A 17,914-nucleotide genomic window follows, 5' to 3' on the forward strand; every position below is an offset into this window, starting at 1 on the left:
AATCCTAACAATAAATGTAACCCTAAGGCTAACCATAAGCCTAACCTTAACTCCAACCCCAACCAAGATGTAAACCATAACCCTAACCATAATTATTACCATAACTCTAAACCTTAGCCTTAACCTAACCATTACCATAAACCCTAACCCTAATAATAATTATTAGCCCTGACCCTAAACCTAATCCTAACCATAACAATAACTCAAAACCTATCCCTAATCCTAAGAGTAAATCCTATCCATAATCTTAATCCTAACCTTAAACCCTAACCCTAACCTTAATCTTCAACCCTAACCCCAACCATAATCATCACCCTAACCCTAAGCATGATGTAAATCCTAACCATAAACAAAGATGTTGATCATGACCCCAAACCTAAGCCTAACCCTAACTATGATGTAAACCCTCACCCTAGCCATAATCTTAACTATAACCCTAACCCCAACCATTATCTAAACAATAAACTTACCAGAACCCCAAACCACAGCCCTAATCATAATCCTTACCCTAACCATAATCCTAAACCCTAACCTTAACTATAATCTTACACTAAACTTAACCCTAACCCAAATTGAACCTTAATCTTAATGTATTTCTAACCTTAATCTAGCCCAAACCCTAATGCTAATTGAACTTTTATAGTAATTTAACCCTAACTTTAATGTAATTGAAACATGATGTAAACCATAACCTTTACCATAGTCCTAACTACAACTCTAAACCATTAATCTTATCATAACCCGAACCCTAACCTAACCTAATCATAACCCTAAACCCTAACCTTAAAAATTGGGATCGGCTTTACAACCCTTAGGATGCACCAATCATCTATTATAATATACTAATAATATATGAAGGGTATTAATACCTTGCTGCATCCAAAGGGCTGAATAGTTGTTTGCCTAAAAATAACTTTAAACCTAACCCTAACCATGGTGTACACCCTAACCCTTTCAATAATTCTAACCACAATGTAAACCCTAACCATAACCATAACCATAACCATAACCATAACCATAACCATAACCATAACCATAATTATAATCCTAAACCTAACTATAACCCAAACCTTAAACCCTAACCCAAGCAATAACCCTAAATGCTAACCATGATGTAAATCTTAACCCTAGCCATGACCATGATATAAATACTAATATTAATCCTAACACTAACCCTGAATCCTAACCCTAACCGTGATGTAAACCCTAACCGTAGCCATAATCCTAATCATAACTTTAACCCTAACTTCAAGACCAACCATGATGTAAACCATATCCCTAACCATAATCCTAACCATAACTCTAGTCCTTAACCCTAACCTAACCATAACCATAAACCCTAACTCTAACAATAATCCTTAGCCCTAAACCTAACCATGATATAAACCCTAAACTATGCTATCCCTAAACCTAACCATGCTAACCCTAATCATGATATAAACCCTAACCATTATCATAACCCTAAACTTAATAATAACCCTAATCCAAACCATGATTTAAATCTTATCCTTGACCCTAACACTAACCTTAACCCTAACGCTAACCATAACCATAATACATGCCATTAAACAAAGTTTAATATATCTTAGATCTTTTAGTATTTGCTTTTCTTGCAACACATATATATTAATAACAATAATCTAAATAGATATATAAAATTGTAATGATAAAATAATATAATAATACTATAATATAATTTATTTTAATAAAAAGATACTATATAATTATATATTAATTTATTTTATGTTTTCTATGTTGCGCGCGCAACTGCCACTAGCATGTATGTCTTAAATTTTAATTTAATCTATATAACATACCTCTAGAGATATCCTTCCCTAACACTAACCATAACCATAATACATGCCATTAAACAAAGTTTAATATATCTTAGATCTTTTAGTATTTGCTTTTCTTGCAACACATATATATTAATAACAATAATCTAAATAGATATATAAAATTGTAACGATAAAATAATATAATAATACTATAATATAATTTATTTTAATAAAAAGATACTATATAGTTATATATTAATTTATTTTATGTTTTCCATGTTGCACGCGCAACTGCCACTAGCATGTATGTCTTAAATTTTAATTTAATCTATATAACATACCTCAAGAGATATCCTTCTCAAGATAGGTGCCTCGAGAAGGATATCTCTCAGCTTATGTTATATAGATTAAATTAAAATTTAAGACATATATGCTAATTTTAATTATATATTAACATCTACAAACAACACCATTAAAAAAACAACTTATAAACATTTATTTTGTATATTTTTTTAATAATTAAAAAACCAAACTACATTAAAAAATAACAAGTAGCAATAGAATAAAATTTTGTCCATTATAAATTTGGTAATCAAATTCTATTAGTTAAATTGCCCCCTCCCTGATAGCTGCAAAAGACTGAAATATTGATTTAATACACTTACTATTCCATGTTTGTTTCTGCATACATATTTATGCTCTCTTTTCTCTTCTTCTACTATTTCTTCACACAATATTTTCTCAACATTTATTGCCCTGGACGTTTGAAACACTAATGACAAGAATACGAGAGAAGATTCAGGCAGAATAAGCTACATTGAATCAGGTCATGCCTATATTAATAGTTTGCCAGACATGCACACGTTAATTTTTAATAAATTGATCTCATTGTTGGGAAACTAGTATATCTATATTTAAAAAATATAGGTAAGTAATAATATTATTATAGTCACAATGCTACTTGATTTTATTGATTGTGCCTTTTTAAATATTATGGCACTCTTTTACTATCATTTGAATGTAACGGTTTCATATAATTGGAGACAAGTGGCAAGGTTCTATTTTATTTACCCGTCATTTGTACGTCAAATTGTTTCAAAATTGAATTTTTATTTATGAACATTTTGATGCCATCGTAGATGCCTCTAAACATAGACATAATAATAATATAAATAAATCATGATACTTTTCATATGACAAATAAGAGCTATGCAAATAAATACTTACAACAATCAAAATTTCATTATAAATGTATTATTAGAAATATTATATGAAAAATGAAAATAACTCAACACATGCTTTATAAATCATCTAGAAGAAAATGTATTTATTTCGCCAATAGGCGATCTACAATGGTTACTTGAAACCTGGCAGGGTAGATAGACGGGTGGCAATAGGCTAGAGGCAGGGTAGATAGAAGGGTGGCAATAGGCTAAAGGCAGCATAGTGGTTATGCAATTGTAACGTCTCACTTAATGTTTTCTGCAATTGAAAAATCTCCCTTAATACACCCTCATAGCTAAAATCTGTAATTGAAATGTCTCCCTTAATGCACCCTCACAACAAGAATCTATAGCAGCCGCTAATCATCAATGCCAACTGAAATTTGTCAGAGAGTGGATGATTTATAAAAAAAGGAAAAATTAAATGAGTTGCCATTGACAGAGTGGTGGAATAGCAGGTTCGATCTATAAAAGAAAACAAAAAGATAGTGGAAGATTCAGTTTACTCATCATCTCCGAATCTTAGCCACTGCAGAAAGACAATGGCTCCGATCGCTTTCTTCATGCTTACATGGACATTCACAGCTATTCTCTATGTCATCGCGTACAAAATATGGGTGTAGTATATTCAGAGATTCAAATGGTCTAAGTTATCTTTTATTTAAATGAAATCTTATTTCTTGAAATAGGCATAAAGAGCATGTCTTGTGGTCTCAGCAAGGCCATCACTTTTGGCCTGCACTAATATTTTGACGTTATTGCTCACCTACAACCATTTTTAGTAACTGCTGAAAAGTGGAAGAAGACATGATTCAAGTGATTGATTGATGTTACCTTATTCTATTTTGGGCTTATATCTTTGGCACCCTCAATAGTATTTGTTCTCTCTTTTTATTTTCCCTTTTTGCCCGTGGATAGTATTGTTGATTGAAGACCATATTGTCAACAATGTCAAGTGTAGATGAGATACATTTTGTGAGATAAGATCCATTTTAGTTCTGAAAAATTCCTCCCTCTATTTGGCCACCGATTTATTTTTGGATGAACAAATTGTTGGACAATTCAATAGTTTGAGAAATGGGAACAAATCCAAAGATAGGTTCCAAATATTATGGTGGGTATTTGGGTTTGCATACACTTTTCCAGAATTGGAAAATGTTTGGAATCTCTTACTATAATATTATTTATATTTTGTGTTTCCCTAATTATGCTTAAATATTATTATATACTCATATTTAGGGATTCCTTCAAAATGAAATCTATATGCATATATAAGAACATAATTCTATTAATGTAAAATGCATGTTGCATATAAATATTGAATCAAAGTAGTTCTTCTACTTATCATGTGAAGTATATGTCCTAATTAAATTATGCTTATCAAAAACGCATTATAATATAATTGTTGATAAATATAATAAAAATTAGATTGGATTCTTAAGTTTCCATTCAAAAATGCTATATGTAAATACATTATCTTCTATTATTTAAGCATGCGTTGAGTAATTTTCATCTTCTTGCATGATTGTTGCAAGTATTTTGAATTTTGATATCTCTCTGCGAATTTGACATAAATTTTTTAAAATATAAGTATACTAGTATATAGAATTTCCAAATTGACACCTCACATAATATCCCACAATTCAAAAATATAAATAAATCACCATACCTTCTACCTGACAAGGGAGAGCTATTCAAGAAAATACTTACAACAATTAAAAGATTAACTACTAGTATACTTATATTTAAAAAATATTTGTAAAATATGCCGAGAGATATCTTATAATAGAAGAGAATCATTTTAAAATAAATGTTCTTAATAAACACTAAGAATACAAATCCATCAAACTGTTGCATGCAAAATGTTGTGAATCTAGTTGGAGACTGTAATGCCAACACACCTAAAGGACAACCATTACAAAAGAAGTTGCACATGCGGAAGACATAACACAAACTCCTAAAGGGTTTCCCAACATGAATTGCTTAATTAATCTATACTTTCCTTAAGGTCAATTAATCCATTTAAGAAATACATTTAACCATTAGAATTCTTAATCACACTAATCATGGATTATGTATACATTGCACGAGATAACAATTAAATTACTATACTCCATTCAATTTCACACATTCAATTACATTACAATAATGATTTAATTAAAGATAAAAGTCCTATCATCTAACTTACATTATAACAAATTTCCTTTACATTTTCAAGCATAACTTAGTATTGCAATTTCACGTATACATCAAGTCACATATAAATTACATAAAGATTGCATCAATTACAATTGCCATGAAGGAATACATATAACATATGATACTATTGACCACATAAGGGTCCAAGAGATACAAAAATGATCTGAGGCATCAAAGAAGTTCCAACTGGTATAATGGAATGAAATTAAGTTTAAGAGAAACATCTGGAGCACCTACGAAACTATTCCATCGCAAGAAGACATGAACACAATACCCAATGGAAAGTGACACTACCACCCGACCATGTGGCCCAAAATTGGAACCACCCCTCTGTGCTAGGAGATAGTACTAAGGCCCTTAAGCAAGCCACCACAAAATATCACATGGTCTCACATATACATCAGGTACTCATACAAGACATAAGCATACAAATATGACTCTCACAAGGGTGCTCCAAATAGAGCCAACACATGACTACACATTAGTGAACATAAGGGAATAGTGTCATCTCATAGCTAGTATGGGTTACCCTCGAAGGCCTCCATAGTCCCCGAACCCCATTCTGGGTTATCCTGGTAGCCTCTCCCAGACCCCCGACCCCCATCCATGTCTCTTGTGGACCCAACAAACCTTTCGTGAGGACAAGGTAGTTGGTTTGCCATTCCAAGCCTTCTCATTGCATCTTGAGTCTATACTAGAACTCAACCATGAGCTGGGCACAATTAATCTTGATTAATGTTTATAAAACCCAACCCCTATTTTTTAATTAAATTATCACATAATACTCAACTTTCGATGGGTTATCCTGCTAACGTCTTTGGGCGCGACCCCCACTCGAAATCCACTTTTCCTTATGACACTACACATGCTCCAATGAACTCCAAGGAAAAACACAAAAGATAACTAACACATGGAGTTCAAAAACAACACTGAAGAACAATTTGATTTAACAAACCTTCTACCAAGGTTAAACCACTGGAGGTGTGAAACAAACAACTGGTCTATTCATAAAAAAGACCACAACCAAAGTAAAGTAATTACAACCACAACCAAAAATTTACCAAATCCACTTGCACGATATAGTTACATACAACAACATGCCATCATGACATGAAAATGGCTCTTACAAATCATCACAAAAATATACCAAGAAGAGTAAAAACTCAAACGAATCTACTTGCCCTCTAAACTCATCCATGTTAACGAATCGTAATGATTACTCAAAATATAATTAAAAGCTAACATTCTCCAATTGCAGCTCTTTCAATAACTGACTCTTTCACTTAAGAAAATTCACCTTAGGGAATAACGCATAAAAAGGGTCCAAGTAAACATACACCCCAAATAGTCTTGAGCAATGCTTGATTAGAAAAAAACATACACCCTTAAAAAGAATAACAACTCATAAGCTAAATAAGCCATCATTTAAAACAATGATAAATCCTTTTCCGGTTTAAAGCTAATTTGGCTATAAATAAAATCCAATTTTCATTCAAAATTTCTAATAATGAGAATAACAATTAAATACATTGGAGGACAAAATCAATATTTAAATAAAAAATAAATCTTTCCAATTAAAAATCATATCGCCTAAACATTATTGAGGGTTATTCATATAGCCTTGTTTTCACAAAAATCATTTACAATTAAGATTTTCTTCATATTGTAAATTCAAAATACATAGTATAAATATGTACACATTTTTGAATATGTGTGTGTGTGTGTGTGTGTGTGTGTGTGTGCAGGTGGCTGTTTCAGTAGAGAGTGCTTGAGGGGGTTTAGTGATCATTTGGAAACCTTCCATTGTTCAAATTGAAGGGGTAGCTAAAAAAAATGGTATTGGTTAAAGTCAAGAATCTATCCACAAATGTATCCTTCTTGTTGATTAATCTCTATGGTCCAATATCATCTGCCTCTAAGCGTGCTCTTTGGTCAGACTTGGATGGGGTGATCTCCCAAAATGAGAATCAACATCTTTTCATTTGTAATGCCTCGCCAGGAAACCTCAAAGGGATAAAGCTAAAACACACAAATGGAGTGCAAATATTGTTTTTTTAAAGAGTTTTAAACACAACATGATGATACAATGGTAGACTTGTGGGTAGACCTTAGGCATGTATACCTCTGGCTTACAACGAGTATCCTGAGAGGAACGTCGCTATGCGGGGTGTGACCTACGCATGCCCCTTTTCTGTGAGGTACACTGCCTTGCGGGATACATCCATTGTGTGCCCTTTTCGCTTGGAGTATTGCCATGCCATGCTAAGACATGATGCGGGATGTAGTAGACATTGCCATGCAGCCTAGCAATAGGTTTAGGGTAGAGCCATGCCATGTGATGACGTGATGTCGAGGTGCACACTGCCATGCCATGCGGATGTGTGACTAGGCCACACCACATGATGAGCTACTGTGATAGCTAGACAATTGTTCCTTTCTTCCTCATTGGTGGCTAAATGCTAGTCACATAGTGATGTTATGTGCACTTATGATATATATATTTTTAATTTATTTATTTCCTTGTGGGCTAGCAATTTTTTTTATTTTTACCTTGAAGGTTTAGCCACGATCTTGACATCTTTTCCTTACTTGATTTGATGTTGCAATTCTGGAATTATTTTCTTGCCTTACTATTGGAATTGACAATTATTATCTTTATTCTTCTATCCTTTGGTGGCTAAACTGGTTTATCCATGTTGTTTTCGTATGCTGGTCTTGTGTTGAAATGTGAATTCCTCTCCAAGGATGTAGGAGACGATCTTGGTTGAGTGTATACGAGGAAGTAGACGTAGGGAACCTTGAGGATGGAGGTATGTGAGGTGTGAGACAGCTAGGATCCACTACCTACCTATGTGTGGTGACTACCTCTTGGAGGCTAAACACCTTACGCAACAAGGGATGTTCACGAGGGTCTTGTATGGAAGGTAGCACCGCTATGGTGTGCCCTAGCACCATCAAGCCTTTGAGTGAGATGTTGGATATTTATGATCATGATATTTGTTCTGAGATTAGGCATAGAGATGTTGATCATGCATGTTATCTATGACCGAGCATTAGACATGCTCACATGTGGCCTTTTGTGTTGTGCATTCCAGTTATGTGGATGGTTATTATGTGTAATCATGGATTAAATGGTGTTAACTCATCACTATGTTATGGGACATAGTCATTTGGAAAGGTTCTTTTATGCCTAGAAAGTGTAAACAATTGAGTTATTTACATTGCTCTTATATTTTGAAAGTTAACTTGGTTGTAGAAATGGATATTTGAAGCTAGTTCTATGCGATAAAGTTTTATAAAAAGATGTATTGGTAAAAGAAATTCATCATGATGACATGTTTTCTTATCATATTGGTAGATGAGTATGGTAATTGTTGTCTATATCTTTTAATGCTTTAATTTGGTGTAATGAAAGGAAGAAAATTCTTGTTTCTCTGCTATGATTGTGGATAATTGCTAGAATATTTTAAGAAGTGTATGGTTTTAGATGTATCTTGCCAATGGATAATGACATTCGTAAAGGATTTAGCAATAATGTTTCATTTATTTATGGAAAGATTTATACGTGCAAATTAATAATTGTTAAATGAGTTTCAGGGCTAATATGTGATGCATTATTTCCGCTTAGCCTTACGACTTCCAGGAGTAAGTCGGAGCCTAGGGGGGGAGGATGTAGTGCCCCTACCCTAGTCAGCTTTGTGAAACCGGTTTGACCTTGGTTGACCTTTTTTTTATGTGGCATTCTTGGATGGCTGATTTACCATTATGCAATGTTGTAGTCAGATATTGTGATTATTGTGCGTACCTGTTAATGTGCTTTCGCATCGATTCTTATGTAAGTTTAATTGTTCTCCTGATTCTTGTTATTAATATCGAGCTAACAATTTCATTATATATATATATATATATGTATGTATGTATGCTTGTGTGACTCATGGTTGCAAGAGATTGCAGGTACAGTACCACCTAGGTGGGAGGTTTGTCTTCACCTGGATTCGCAAGTTTGAGTGTTCCTCTTTGGCCCTTAGAAATTGGATTAGGTGGCCAGGAGACCCTCTTGTGACCCTAGTCGTGCCCTAGTGAGCATCGTTAGTCGTCTGTCATAATTCCTTTGATTGGGGATGTAGGTCATCTGTTTGTTTGGCTTTCTTGGTTTGCATGTTTTGTATGTGTGGTTAAATTGAGTAATTATCCTTTTTATTTAATTTGATTAAATATGTGTGTTTATGCATAAAAAATTAAGGGACTAAATTAAATAGGTTCCCTTTATGCGATTAGTCATTATTTAGAATTGCTCAATTTAAATTTGTAGCTAGTTTAACTAAATGCTTAACTTTAATTGATTTATTTATTTAGTTATGCTTTTGGAAATGGAAGATTTAAATTAAATTAATTTAATCTCCTTGCCTTTTAAAAATAGAAAGGTTGTTTTTAATTAGTTAAGAAAATCAACTTAATTAAAAAAAACTAGATTAAAATGTTGGATATAGTTTTTTGAAAATAAATAAATAAAAATAAATAATAATATATTTTACTCTGATATAATTTTGAAATAGATATGCTAAGTTGTGTTAATTAAAAATAAATAAAATAAAAAAAAATTAGAAATTGCATGAGGGAGAGAAGCATTTTTTATTTTTCTAATTTGAAAAAGATAGATGCTCTTATTATTAAATATTAGTATTAGGGAAAAAAGAATTTTGGGGGAAAACCTAAAAAGTTTAGGTTGCACATATTTTTCAAGATTGGTAATACTTGGGGTTCACGGGAAGGAGGCGGCAGCCAATGGAAAGAAGAAAATCCTTCTTTCTTTTTTTTGATGTAGGTTGGAGGAATAAGAATCTCAAAGGAAGGTTGGGCTCTTCTTCAATCTTGCCAGGATTGTTGAACTAGCTCTAGAGCTCTTCTCAGATGTCTTGCCTGGAAAGCTATGGAAGGTTGGATTTTGAAAACCCTTGTTTGTGTATTATATTTGTAGTTTGTTATTTATGATTTTCACTCTGATTGGGAAAGAGGAAGAAATAAAAAAACTGGTTTGCATTGCTTTTTATTCCTGTTTGGATTGTTTTGGATGAATTTAAAAAGAGAGGGTTTCAATTTGCCCAATTTTGGAAGCAAAAATGTGGGTTGTGTTATGAAGGAAATAAAATTTGGGGTTTGGAATCCAGAAAGAAAACTAAAATTTTATGTTGAAAATATATATACCAGATCTGTTTTTTTAAGAACAAAGCTAAAAAAAAATTAAAAAAATCATTCATTCTCATTGTTAGTTTAACTTAGAAATTTTTCTGATTGTATTGTCAGTTTGTTTCCAAAAAGAAAAAAAACTAAAATATGAAAATGAAAGGAAATTTTTAATTTCACTATCATTTGGTTAAACCCATAAACTTTTTCTAAATTTGTTATGTTTTTGGGTTTGTGGGAAATGCTTTTAAAAAAATATAGGAAATTAAATTTTCATTAATAAGTTTATTAACTCAAAATAAAAAAAAAAATAAAAAAATTGAGTTTGTTAGTAAACTCAGAAATTTTCAAAGTATTCATATGTTCTGGAATGCATTTTAAGAAAAATAAAAATAAAAAACTAAAAATGTATTTAATTCTTCAAAAAAAATATAATATAAAAACATATTTAATGTGGCAAGTGAGTAGCACGAAGCTCAACCCACTCACCACAGTGGGGAGTGTGGTCCCCATTGTATGGGGAACGTTGCCCATAAAGCATCGTTGTTCCCCATACATGAGGAACACTCAACCCTCATGGTGGGCCAACCCATGTGGGTTTAAAACTGTATTTTTTTTTTTGATCGATAAAAGGCCGAGGCCAAATTTATTTTTATTATAATAAATATTACATCTCCATTCGGTGTGGGCACCGGTAGGAAAGAATGGAGATAAGAAAACCTCCGGTCTAGCCCAGATCCCTTACGGGATCAGATAATACAAAGAATCTGTACGATTTACAATTCCTCTATTGAGGCTACAGACTGACTTTTATATACATATCAATTCTCACAAAGTTTCTATACAAAGTTTCTTTGCCAATCTTTCCTTGGAGGCTCAGTCCAGTCTGTCTTGGTGAGATCTTTAGTGCTAAGGGCTTTATCTTTCCATCCTCTCCCTTGAACCTGTAAAAATCTTAATACATATATCTCCACCAAACAATTAGTAGCAATGTATACATATATAATTTCAAAGATCATTCAACAAATATCTATGACCTACCACCCTCTATAGGGGGATTATAGCCTCGCTATCCCTTAGCTTGAGACCCCTTTAGTCAAGTAGGTGTCAAATTAAGAGATTAGCCAGGCTACAATTCAGCCAGCTGTGAGGAGGGGGTTAGTACCAACATAACATTCTCAAAGCTACTACTTCTTTCATAACCAAATTCATTATTGCCACACTTATAGATAAGAACTAAAACATATATATCTGTTTATGCATATTCTGCCATATCCAATTTAGATAGAACAACAAGCAAATATATATGTATATGCATATGCATTTATACATACATATATATATTACAAACCTGTCATATATTTCTGCATATGCATCTAAATATATATATGAAAACACCGAAATGACCATAGAGCAATTACCTATGTATATACAAGTATACATCCTGCTTACATTTTTATGCCTTTCTATCCCACATATATATCTGTGTATGCATATTCTGCCATAGCCAATTTCTTAATGCCATACTTTAGATAAAGACATCACACATATATATATGTATATGCATTTATACATTCATCTATGTCAAACTTGCCATAAATATCTGCATATACATCTACATATATATATGAAAAGACAAAATGACAAACGAGAAATTACCTATGCATATACATATATTCATCCTTCTATATATCTGCATACATTTATATGCCTAAGCCATTTCCACTTCTTTTACCTAATATACCCACAATCCATATCAAAATCATTGACAGAGCATACCATGTTAGAAGTAATATGTCTTCTTATCCGCATATAATCTATGGGTCACAAGATTTTACAAAAAATCAAAGCAAACAGGGCCCATACTTATGCTAAGTCTGTTTAACGGAACTGTAAATCCTATCAAAATTGGAAGGAGCGAACAGAACAGCATTACTATCATTTCCTTCTTTTACTAAGAATACCGCACCCCATATAAACAAGTATTAACTGTTTTTAGTTATAACCCTGTAACTATCTATAAATACTATACTAGTCTATAACTTAACCCAAAGGACTAGGTGGACTATGTTCGGCATTGATACTAATGCCTTCTTTCTAAAGAAAATCCTCAAACCAATCCTCTTCGTGTGGTGGTTTAACCTGCAACAACCAGAACAAATCTACATTCCTACCGATTTCTTCCTTTCTGGCTTCAAAATTTTCATTATCTTCCACCACCAGGATCGGGACTCTGGGAACAGGAAGAGAATTTTCGATCAAAACATCATAGTGCCTTGGTCTAGGTATCATCAGTTCATCGTCAATGTTCATTAGAACCCTATTGAGTTCAACTAATATTACCGGTATAAACACATTTCTACATAGGGCTTCAACTCGTTCCTTATTCCTTTCAAAATGGAGTACCACAGCCACAAACATTGCGGCAATATCAGTATTTGCCCTAGTTCTATCTTCATTGAAGATAAATTCTCTGCCTAAGATCTTCTGAACCGCATGAATTACCAGCTCGTGAGGAAATTGTATAATCTCCTTAAGCCGCTTCTTAGTGATTTCCCCGACAAAAGCCATTAGCCTCTTAGTGCTCATCAACCTAATGCTGGTATCCATACTTTCCAACCCTTCCAACCAGATGAAATGTCAACTAGCCAAAGCTTCAGGTTAATTTATCTTTACCGAGTCATCATTGTTAGGCCAACATCAGGCTTTACTAAGTCTCATGTGAAATCTAATACAAGATTGCAAGGACATCCTCAAGTGCCATTTACATTTGAAATTTGCTTCAACTGTACCATACCTTATTTTTACCATGTCCTCTTCTTAACTATCTATGTTTTCGTACGTACCTCCGAGTGAGGCCAATCCACCTGTTATACATCCACAAATATTCCCTAATATCTCTTCGCAAGCTATGATTGTTTGGAAGGATATCATGATATTGGTAATCATGACCTGAGATTGACCCGCAATTTAAAGGATGTGCTTAATGTGATATATTTATGAGACAGCCAGCCAATGATGGGTATATATATATATATATATATATATATATATATATATATATATATATATATATATATATATATATATATATATATATATATATATTATACAGGCATACCATGGATATGGATGTAGAATGCTAATTATTATACCTATATCTATATATTTATAGAGAGATATATCTCTATCTATAATATAATAAATATATATATATATATATAAATATATATTTGTATGTATATATATATATATATGTATCTTTATATATTTATCTATATACAAAAGGACCAAACCAGGAAAGATAGTAAGCAATATACTGTTATAAATATATATATATATATATATGTATATATATACATATCCTAATATACCGGAATATATGCATAGATATATCTGCAATTCTATGAATATACCTCACTATATTAAGATATATATATATATATATATATATCTTTATATCTATATATATATACACATAATTATAAATATATGTCTGCCCCTCTATCTTCGCATTAATATCCTAAGAATCCCCTGCTATGTTTATATATGAGTTCCCATCAGCCCCAGCGTTTGCCAGCTTATCTGCCACATTATTTCCTTCTCTATAAATATGTTTAATAGACACCTCTTCGAAATGTTTGATTATGTCCAAAATCCTACCAATCTCTGCATTCAGTTTCCAGTTAGTGCATTTCTCATTTCTAACTGCGTTAATAATCAGCGCTGAATCGCCTTCAATTTCCAACTTCTTAATTTTCAGTGTCCTGGCTAGGATAAGCCCTTCATATAGAGCTTGACTTTCAGCCATATTGTTAGTAGTTATCCCAATAGGTTTATTCAGGCTAGCCAAAATATTGCCGTTATCCTGATGTATGACACAACCTATTCCTGCTCTACCCGGGTTGCCTCTAGAGGCACCATCAAAATTCAGTTTGCACCACCCAAATCTTGGTGGTAACCATTTAACTTCCTCCCTAAGGGATGACGTCTGTTTCCCCCTGGGACCAATATAAGGTGGGATTTTGAGCCCATTCCATTTCATTCTAATTAACTCGTCACCCCTAGATAAGTTAATGATCCTTAACTGCAAAGCATCTAATCTATTGTTAGTTAACTCTACTATAAAAGCTTCAATCTTGTTAATAAGGGACTCTACAGTCATCTGCTTATCCTTAAAAATTCTTCTATTTCTTTCCTTCCATATTTCCCAGATTATAATGGCAGGTGCTATTTTCCAAATCATAGCATAAACACTTAGGTTCGAAGGGGTTTGCCAACTGGCAATCCAATCCTTTATATCATTAGGCCTTGGCGTCTGCCAATCAAGACTCTTACAAAGCCAATCCCAGCACCTCTGGGTATATGAACAATTAAGAAGTAGGTGATCTACATTCTCTTCCTCTACTTCACATAACGGACATCTGGATGGCCTTGAATAGCCAAGTTTTTTGAACCAATCTGAGGTTAAGATTCTTTTCTGAGATACGGCCCATAAAAATAACCCAGCCTTAGGCAGCCCCAGATTATTCCAACACAGGTTAGAATTGGAATTTGTGTTTATTTGTCTACCCTTTAAAATGTCATATCCTTCTTTAACCCTGTATAATCCTGATGAACTACCAGCCCATATCAACCTATCCTCCCCGCTACGGAAGACTATTTGTCTTTCTCTTAATGTATTTCTTAGAATCTCCTTATCTCTATTAGTTAAGTTCAAATCTTCCAGGGACTTCCATTTCCATCCTAATGACGGATCATTGTGGTTAAAGGATACATAATCCCTTACATGCATCCCCCTCTGAACTTTGCATAAATCGATACCTTCCTCACTTATTCCTGATTTGCTTAGAATCGCATGCCCTCCCCATGAATCATCCTAGAAGAGAGCTTTGTTACCATCTGCTATATCCCAAGTTAGCCAATCCCTAATTAGGCCCTTGCACTTAACCAGGAAGTCCCAAACTTTCGACCCTTTTGGGAGGTTTTCTGTACAGAAAAAACAGTCCGGGTCAAAATTTTCCAGGTATTTAGCTTTAATGATTTTTACCCATTTAAGATTGGGCTCGGAGAACAATTTCCACACAAATTTTGCTCCAAGTGCCATATTTTGGGCTTCCAAATCCTTAATACCCAACCCCCCTTTGTTCTTTGGCTGACTGACTTTGTCCCATGCAACCATGGCAAATTTCTTCTTTTCTGATGTTGTTCCCCAGAAAAAATTTCTCATGATTCTAATCATGTCAACCTGGGCACATTTAGGGAGTTGCATACATGCCATCTGATATATTGGTATAGCTGACAAACAAGATTTGATCAACGTCAGCCTTCCTGCAGAAGATAACCACTTATTCTTCCAAGAATCTAGCTTTCGTTTCATTTTTTCAGTGATGTTTTTCCATAAATCTTTTTTGTCTTTACCTTTATCTAAGTTAATCCCTAGGTATTTGCAAGGGAGTTTCCCTACTGGGAATTCCAATATTCTGCTTATCTCAGTTTCTATCCTATAATTGGCATTAAAGAAAAAAATCTCTGACTTCCCATGATTAACTTTCTGCCCAGAGGCTGATGCATATTGGTTGAGTATGCTCTTAAATGTCATAGCTTCCGTTCTATTAGCACTACCCAGGAGCATAGTATCATCCGTAAATTGTTGGAGTGTGAGGGCTTCTGTATTCTCAGTGATCTTGATCCCTTCTAAGTGATGTTCTAATCTAGCCTTGGTTATGGTTCTTCCAAGGGCCTCTGCCATTATAATAAATAGAAAGGGTGATAGCGGGTCTCCTTGTCTGATACCCCTGGATATTCCAAAAAAACCTTCTGGAGATCCATTTATTAGGATAGAGAATTTTGGTGAGGATATACATGAGTATATTAAATTCACCCACTGTTTTGAAAAGCCAAAGGCTTCGAGGCATTTACAAAGGAACCTCCAATCTACTTGATCATATGCTTTCCTAATGTCTAGTTTGATCATCATCGCCTCTTTACCATTTTTTTGTAATGAATGTATGGCTTCTTGTGCAATTATTATACCATCAAATATAGATTTGCCTGGTACAAACCCTGTCTGTTCCTCTGATATGATTCTTGGAAGCACAGATTTTAACCTATTGGCAAGAGCCTTGGTAAGCAATTTATAGATAGTATTACAAAGAGAAATCGGTCTATAATCATCCAGGCTCCTAGCCTCGGTATTCTTTGGAATTAATGTAATAAATGTGGGTCAGTGCAAGAAGATGAGTCCACTTTTTGGCCAAAAAGTGGAAGTGTTTTCCCTGATTTTCAGATTTTGTCTCATTTGAGCTTAAATTTTGAAACACTTAGAGATTGAATCTTGCAAAAAGTCAGTAATATAAAAGATAGCCCTCTGAGTGTACTTTCCAAATATATAATTTATTTTAATACCCACATAATAAAAAATAACTTTTTAAATGGATTTCTGAAAACTATGTTTTAAAAATGCCTGTTTCAGGACCATACCATGCATGTGTACGACCCACACTTCTTGACACAATTCCAATTATTTTCTCAAACCGTTTTGGGAAATGGTTTGTAACACACTGAAGATTGATGAGCATATTTTTCTGTATTTTTTTTTCTAATATTTTTTTTTAATTAATTTTTTAATGGCCGTAATTATCGTTTTAAAAATTCGACGTGTACGACCCACATAATTTGATGTAAAATTAACATTTTTTGATTTTTTTTTTTTTTAAATACAAAAGAATTTTGTGTAGATTGATGACATATAATTTTTTTTCCAAAATTTTTTAAAATAAAAAAGTTATTAAATTAACAAAATTAGTTAATATTTCAAATTTATGGACCCGATTTAGTATAAATTAAATGAAAAATAGTTAAAATAATCAATTTTTAAATAAATTTACATATTTAGAATCTAGACAATATAATCTGAAATGGGTTTTAATTTTGTATAAAAATTCTCTGATTAGAGGCGCATAAACTATTTTTGAAGTTCATATTTGTGCTTTCATTCATGGAGATTTGAATTTGCAGGTCCATGTCTCAGGTGTGGCCATCCTAGGCCTATCCCGGGCCTAATCCCGAGCCAAGTGGCGGGTTGTGGAATCAACTTCCACAAAACGGGCCCCCGTTTTCAAACAAGGGCGGCTTGTGGAAAAAAAAGGAAAAATGCCATTTAGAAATGAGGGCCCGCTTTTAAACAAAACGGGGGCCCGTTTTAGAAATGGGCCCCCGTTTTTAAAAACGGGCCCCCATTTCTAAAAAATGGGCCCCCGTTTTGTTTAAAAGCGGGCCCCCGTTTTAGAACAAAATGGGGGCCCATTTTTTTTTGCTTCGGACCCTCGTTACCTTTCGGCTCGGGAGCCCGAAGCACAAACGGGCCCCCATTTTTTGAAAACGGGCCCCCGTTTATAAGAGCGCGTTTTCCAACGTGCGAACTTCCACGAATTTGTGACTCAGTACCTTGCACTTGCCCATGTATTATTAATTTCTTTAAGAATATTGCCTGAGTTTCTTACTGCTTCTAATGCTTCCACCACATCC

The sequence above is a fragment of the Cryptomeria japonica genome, chromosome 7, assembly GCF_030272615.1.
Source record: "Cryptomeria japonica chromosome 7, Sugi_1.0, whole genome shotgun sequence".
NCBI lineage: Eukaryota > Viridiplantae > Streptophyta > Pinopsida > Cupressales > Cupressaceae > Cryptomeria > Cryptomeria japonica.